This window comes from Lissotriton helveticus, chromosome 4_2 (genome assembly GCF_964261635.1).
Source record: "Lissotriton helveticus chromosome 4_2, aLisHel1.1, whole genome shotgun sequence".
NCBI classification, from domain to species: domain Eukaryota; kingdom Metazoa; phylum Chordata; class Amphibia; order Caudata; family Salamandridae; genus Lissotriton; species Lissotriton helveticus.
Genome location: NC_136064.1, coordinates 101,685,019 through 101,692,298, shown reverse-complemented (window position 1 = coordinate 101,692,298; position 7,280 = coordinate 101,685,019). Strand labels below are relative to the sequence as shown.

The following is a 7,280-nucleotide window of genomic DNA, read 5'->3' as shown; positions in this document are numbered from 1 at the left end:
GGGACGAAGGGGAAGCCGGAGCTAACCCTGCGACGGCCCCAGCCGCGTCCCGGGGAAGCCCCGGGGCGATTGACGATCGAGTGACCCTCAGACAGGCGTAGCCCCGGGAGGAACCCGGGGCCGCAAGGTGCGTTCGAAGTGTCGATGATCAATGTGTCCTGCAATTCACACTAATTCTCGCAGCTAGCTGCGTTCTTCATCGACGCGCGAGCCGAGTGATTCACCGCCAAGAGTCACAGGCAACTTTTCCAAAACGTTCGCCCACCTGCCGGAGCAGGAGAGGCGGGAGGAAGGCGACGCCGTCCGTCCTGCCGCCCGCGCGGCAAGACGGCCCGGGCGCCCCGTTCAAGGCTTCCCCTCTGGGAGTCAGACTGCACCGTTGGGTGAAAAAAACCATTGCCGGGCGCTCGGCCCGGGAGTCCCACCACACCCGCCCGGCGGGCGGGAGAGGAAGGGGCTCCCGGTGCGACGGGAGCAGGCTGCCCCGCAGCCGCCGGTCCCTCCCGGGGTAACCGGGAGGGACCGCGCGAGTCTTTTCCAACCCATCGGCCCGGCCTCACGGGACCGGGTCGAACCGGGTACCTGGCAACGAGGGAAGGTCGCTCCACCTGCACGTCGGCCGTCCGCCGCCGGACGGCCCCCGAGCCGTGCCCGCGGGCTGGCAATCGGCCCCCCCACCCTTTGCCCGTGTCGGAGGCGCCGGATGGGGAAGAGCCAGGCGGCTCTCCCCATCCCGCACGCCTCCCACCGAGAGGAGCCGGGGTCCCCTCGCAGGCCCTTGGGCCCTTCTCTTCCGGGCCACCCTGCCACGCGGAAAGGGCACCTCCTCGGTCGCCCGGACCCCGGTCGAGACCGGGGACTCAGGCGCGGGAGGGCCCCAGCCGGCGCCAGGGCATTTCACGGGGAGGTGGAGTTCTGGACTTTTTGGTTCTGTCCAGAGGTGTCAGGGATAACACCCGAAGACCCCGGAGTTCTACCTGTCACGGTGCACAAACAAACAGAAACACGGGCTTCTCGATGGTGGCGTCAAAGACCAAAGGTTTATTACTGCAGGGACACAGAAGTCACAGAAACTGCACACGGGCAGTGTCTAGGAGCCTGTTCAATTTGTACAAAGAGGGTTACTCCTTAAATACTAAATATTCTGCTCGGGGCAAATTCTTTACATGTTACCACAGTTCTAAACATTCGTGTCTTAAACAATAAATATTTGGCGTCGTACAGGAATCGTCAACAGTATCTGATGTCAAAACATTACGAATGAGGGGTTCCCACTATTCCATCATAATCCCATGTCAATTTCTCATTCAAGACCCGGACCGCCTCATCGTAAATTTCGTTACCTCCCCCTAATAAAGGCCCAGAAGGAAAGGAGCAGAGCCAGGTGCAGAAGATAGAAAGACAGGATAAGAGATGTTTGTGGGTCGTAAATGGGCACGGTTACCAGCTTCGGCCGCCTAATCATGATCAGGCTAACGGACACAAGAACCAGTATAGCAGGACTGGCCTCAGGCTGGGGAGGCAGTTCTTGCCGAGTCATGCTGCCACAGCATTGCTGGCCTAAGGTGCACGTGTCACTAGCAAGGTGAATCGCCGGTTAAAGCCTACGTGTCCTTAAATGAAAAGAGGTCATTGCGTGTCCATTGACTATGTGAGGGCAAGGAATACAAAATGGCTTCCGTGTTCTAAGATGGATGCCACGGGTAGATCAGAAATGTGTTGCATAACAGGAGTGCTCTTGCTCGTAGCATAGCGAAAACACCAGGATATACTAAATGGATCATTTGCGGTTCACTGATACCAAAATCATGTGTTTACGACAATGATGAAAACACGGGTTAAAATCGTCACGGAACCTCAGACCCTCCTTTTGCCCTTACATAGGTAATTACTCAGTCTATGTCAGAGTCTAACTCTATGCTCATTAGGTCAGCAACATGTTGTTGCATCATCATCCTGTCTCGTGCCTTTTCTCCTAATGCAGGTGGTTTTCTGAAACAGGTTGCAGCACAGAGACTACACAAAGCGGGACCACATTGGATAATAAGGCAGCACGAGAACAGAAATACTAGGATGACGCCAATGACCATCAGAACCTTCCATCCCCACGCTGATACCAGAGTCCAAAACCACTCCATGAAGGACCAGTTTCCCTTGTCTACGTGTATAGAGTCGGAAATCTTGTGTAGCTTAGAGATCGCTTCATAGACAGTCGGTGCATTATTGGGAATAAAAACACAGCAGCTCGATTGGATCATTCTGCATACCCCACCTCGATCTGCAAGTATTACGTCTAGAACCATTCGGTTCTGCAACGTCATGAGACGATCCGCCTGAAGCTCAGCTGTTAAGTTACTAAGGGCACCAGCCGTTTCTGTGATAGTAGATTCAACTACCCGTGTTAGTTGACGTAGATTTCTACTATTGGCCATAGGCCCCCAAAACGGAAGGAAACCTTTGAAGAAGTCTCCAGCTTCCTGACCAGCGGTATCTTCCTTGCTGAAGACACCTCTTGCTACTCTGGTCTTGTGATAATCTGAAGAAGCAGTGTATGTCGGAGGTAACAATCGAGCAATATAACATGAACCTGAAAAGTCAGCAGGCAGCCATGTATATGCTCTGTCCTGACAGATGAAGTAGGTACCCCTAGCAGTCAGAAAGGCAGGGGAGGAGTTAGACGGAAATACGTAAGTCTCAACGCACTCACTCCTCCCTAGCTGAGCTCTCAGATTTCTCCCATTTCCTTGCAAACAGACCTGACCTCGGTGAGGCACGACCCAGACTGAAGTGGAGCTTTTACGCTTGCTTTCTCCCAAACTAAGGCGATACTCTGTAGAGTTCCAACTCAAATACACCCGTAATTCATCTCTAGGGTAAGATGGAGTATTATTGACGTCTTTAATCATGTCAATAATTCCCTGGACTAAAGCTTTGTTGGCTGAGTTGTATTTAGTGGACCGTGGTGGACGCGGAGGATAGGTCTCAAGGGCATATGAAAAAATGGTCTGAAAGGCCTGAAATGATCCATTGTAGCTAAAAGGCAAGACTAGATAGGGAATGCCTTTATCCATAGTGTGAGGTATCAAGCCACACACCCAGCAGTCTGTAGTATTAACTACCAGTTGGTGTTGATGCAAGAGCTGTACAAATGTATTGTTAATAAATTCTGAGCGTCGAGCTTGTTCGTGTTCAGGAAATGAGTGAAAAGAATGCATAGAAGAAACCGTGGAAGTAGTAGGATCAAGGGGAGGTACTGTAGTTACTGGCATAAAAATCAAATGCACACCAAAGATGATTCCACCCACCAACGTTATCAAAACAATTAAAAATGTAACTGCACATTGCATTAGAAAGCATTTGCTGTGAAGTATTCTGTACAGTCTATTTCTGCGAACATAAATTACATTCTTTCTTTGCAGCTCAGGAAGCTCCATCTTCTACGACCGTTCGCGACCACTGATGATGTGTACGTAGATGAAAATGCCTCTATCAGCCCTGGGAGTTCCCAGAACTAACAGAAAGATCGACCTTGTGTCTGACCCCCGCAGATTCAACTAGGCACACAGCCACGACCCTACGGCTACCCAGACGGCAAGGCAATTTTAAAACAAAAAGAAACAATACAAAGTATTAGCAAACTTCCTGGCTGGAGGCAATGTATAGAAAATTCAGATCTGAAAATAGGCAGTTTCCTGCTTTATTTGTCCATATTGCGAGGTCGCAAGTTGTATCTCAGTTTTGCAGGAGCTGTCTGATCTGGAAACAGTGTATTTTCAGCCGACGTTGCAATGTTCACGTTTTCAGATGACAAATGTTCAGGGTTCAAAAGAGCAGTTTCAGGAGGAGAGTCAGTGTTTGATGTATCCGTGATCAGTTCTGCATCGCTGAAAGGTATGAACCTGGGGACTTGTTCCGTTTCAGAGGCACCGATTCCTTTCTTTACCCAGTTGTCGTAAGGAAGTGGCAGAGGCACACGTTTGACATGTGTCGTATGGATCCAGTTCTTCCTTCCGGCCACACGAATAGCAGTTCTCGTTGCTAGTAAGACTTGGAAAGGGCCAATGAATCTGGGCTGAAGATTTTTCGTTCTTGCAAAATTTCTAATGACCACCTGGTCACCCGGTTTCAGCTGATGGCCTGGACTCTCCGGTGGCTTTGGCAATGCATCGAAAACCTGTTGGTGAATAAGACTCAATTTAGCAGTCAAGTCGAAAAGGTAATCAATTAACATTGGGTATTCCAGCTGCTTGAATTCTTTTGGTCTAGGTACCCCCCAAACATTTGCAGGACGACCAAAAACTATTTCATATGGACTAAGCCCTACTCTAGAATGTACAGTTGCTCTTGTTGATAGCAAAGCCAAAGGCAATGCGTCTGGCCAGGGCAAACCCGTGGATGCTTGTATCTTAGCAAGTTTCAGTTTAAGGGTGCCATTGTAACCCTCGACTAAACCCGCGGACTGGGGATGATTCGCACTATGAAACTTCTGTCTAATCCCTAGGCCGGCACACACACTCTGCATAACTTTCCCTACGAACTCACTTCCGTTATCTGACCATACAATCCGTGGCATTCCGTATCTGGGGAAGTATTCTTTAAGAAGAATTTTGGCAGTGGATAAGGCAGTATTGTCCTTTAGCGGGTATGCTTCGATCCATCTGGAGAAAGCACAAACTACCACTAGGACGTACTTTAGGTTATTACAACGATCCATGTGAATGAAGTCTAGCTGGATCACTTCAAAGGGGCAGGAAGGAGGAGCGAAATGACCTGCAGGTGTGGGGATTCCCTTGCCAGGATTATGCATCAAGCATACCATACAATTTCTCACCACTCTCTCTGCACACTTACTAATCCCATCATTCTTCCAGACCGGGGCCAACATCTTACAAATCCCTTTTGAACTGATGTGCGCTGTTCCATGTGCCATCGTTACTACTGCAAGCACATACGCATCAGGCAACATCCAACGCTGTTGTTCCGACAAGTCAATCCAACACCCACTCGAGTCCATTTTACCCGTGCTCTCTTTCCATGCAAGTTTTTCCTCCTCAGTCGCCTCTTTCTGAATTTCTTTCACGCTTTCCACTGTGTCTTCACACATTCCAGACTCAGAAATCCATCTTGCAGACGTTGAAACATACATTCTACTCATCATATTTCTAGCTGTCTGTTTTGCAGTCTCATCAGCAAAAGCATTCCCACGACCAACATCATCCGTGATTGCTTTATGAGCACTGCATTTCACAATCGCAACTTCAGTCGGCAAGGTTAGAGATTCCAACAAGTCATTAACTAGCTGACCATGTTGAATCTTAGTCCCATGGGACGTAATGAAACCTCTCTCTTTCCACAAGCGGCCAAAACTATGGGCCACGCCGAACGCGTACTGACTATCTGTGAACACATTCACTCTCTTTCCCTTAGCTAAAACACACGCTCTTGTTAGCGCGATCAATTCTGCAGCCTGGGCAGAATTCTGACTCACTCTTGCAGTCTCCACAATCGTACTCAAGGTCGTTACTGCATAAGCAGCAGTCACATCACCATTCTCCAATTTGAAGCAAGACCCATCAACATACAACGTTCCATCTGGATCTGATAACGGAGTGTCTTTTAGGTCAATTCGTCCTTTTGTTTCTTCCTCAGTTTTGAAACAACAGTCGTGTGGTTCGGAATCACTCGACTCTTGGCTAGTCGGCAACAATGTTGCTGGATTCAATACATTGCATCTCTTGATCTGAACGTGACTAGCTAACAGTGTCAGTTCATAACCTGATAATCTAGCACTGGTGAGGTGCTGCGTCTTGGTTCGGTTCATGAGTGTATCCACAGCATGAGGAACCATGACCACTAGCATGTTGTTCATTACTAAACCAGCAGATTGTCGAATGGAAGCTGCAGCTGCGGCTGTAGCTCTCAAGCAACTAGGCAATGCTCTGGCTACCGGATCTAACGTTGATGAAAAATACGCACAAGGGCGTTGTTTATCACCAAATTTCTGTGTCAAAACACTCAATGCACAACCTTCTCTCTCGTGGACATAGAGCGTGAATGGCTTACTGTAGTCGGGTGTACCCAATACAGGTGCTGAACACAGTGCATTTCGCAATTCAGAAAAACTCTGCTGACATTCTGCAGACCATGGTACCGGACTCGGAACACCTTTCCCAGTCAAGGCTACCAATGGTTTTGCTAAAAGAGAAAAATTTGGGATCCATTGCCTACAATATGAGGTAATACCTAAAAAGGCACGTACTTCTCTCTGCGTGCTAGGAACATTCATCTGTGTAATTGCTTTTATTCTCTCTGGGGTCAACTTCCTTCCCTCCTTTGACAAGAGATGACCTAGGTAGGTCACTTCTTGGCAGCAGTATTGCATTTTTGAAGGTGACACCTTGTGATTCAAATCTGACAAGTGATGCAATAAAGAAATTGTAGCTGTTTTGCAAGTTTCCTTGTCATCGGCAGCCACTAAAAGATCATCGACATATTGTATTAAAGCAGAACCAGGAGGAAGTACGAAGGAATCTAACTGGCTTTTTAATGTTTGACTGTAAATGGATGGGCTTTCACAATAGCCTTGTGGAGCGCGTTTAAACCTGAAGCTTCGTCCTCCTAGAGAGAAACCGAAGATATCTCTGCTTTCCTTGGCTATCGGAATACTGAAAAAGGCATTTTTCAAGTCGACAACCGAAAACCATGCTGCTGTAGCAGGAATCAACGTTAACAATGCAGTAATGTCTGGAACCACAGGAAACTGTGGAATCACAATTTTATTAACCTCTCTAAGATCAATTACAAACCTATATACTGGAGGTTTTGTTGGGTCCGTTCTTTTCAAAATAGGCAGTACAGGACTATTACAGACATTACCTCTAGTTTCTTCTATTACGTCTTTCTCAATCAGATCTTGCACTATCAGTAGGAGCGCACGCTCACCTTCACTAGAGATTCTGTATTGTGGAATTCGTGGAAGTTTGACATTTGCTTTCAAAGTTACTATATAGGGTGGAATTTCCAATAGACCTACATCATTAGGACCAGTCGCCCAAAGAGTATCAGGGAGTGAACGCAGCTCTGGTGGGAGCGCATCCATCGACAAGTACATCGGAGAGATTATTCTTTTACCCAACGTAAGCTGTACTCCTGCTGGAGAACAGTACAATGTCGCGTACAGGCGTTTTAACAAGTCTAAACCAAGCAGATTTTCGTTACAACCTGTCGTCAAAATCAGGGGTGCTTTCAATTGACAGGGTCCAACAGAAATAGACAAAGGA

At 48.0% G+C, this 7,280-nt stretch overlaps 1 non-coding gene across 1 annotated transcript; it reads right to left on the bottom strand.

Moving 5' to 3' along the window:
* Window positions 1-81: 81 nt before the first annotated feature.
* LOC144752305 (5.8S ribosomal RNA) lies at window positions 82-235 on the bottom strand. Its single transcript, XR_013594079.1, has one exon. It is a non-coding gene; the product is annotated as a 5.8S ribosomal RNA (ribosomal RNA).
* Window positions 236-7,280: the final 7,045 nt, after the last annotated feature.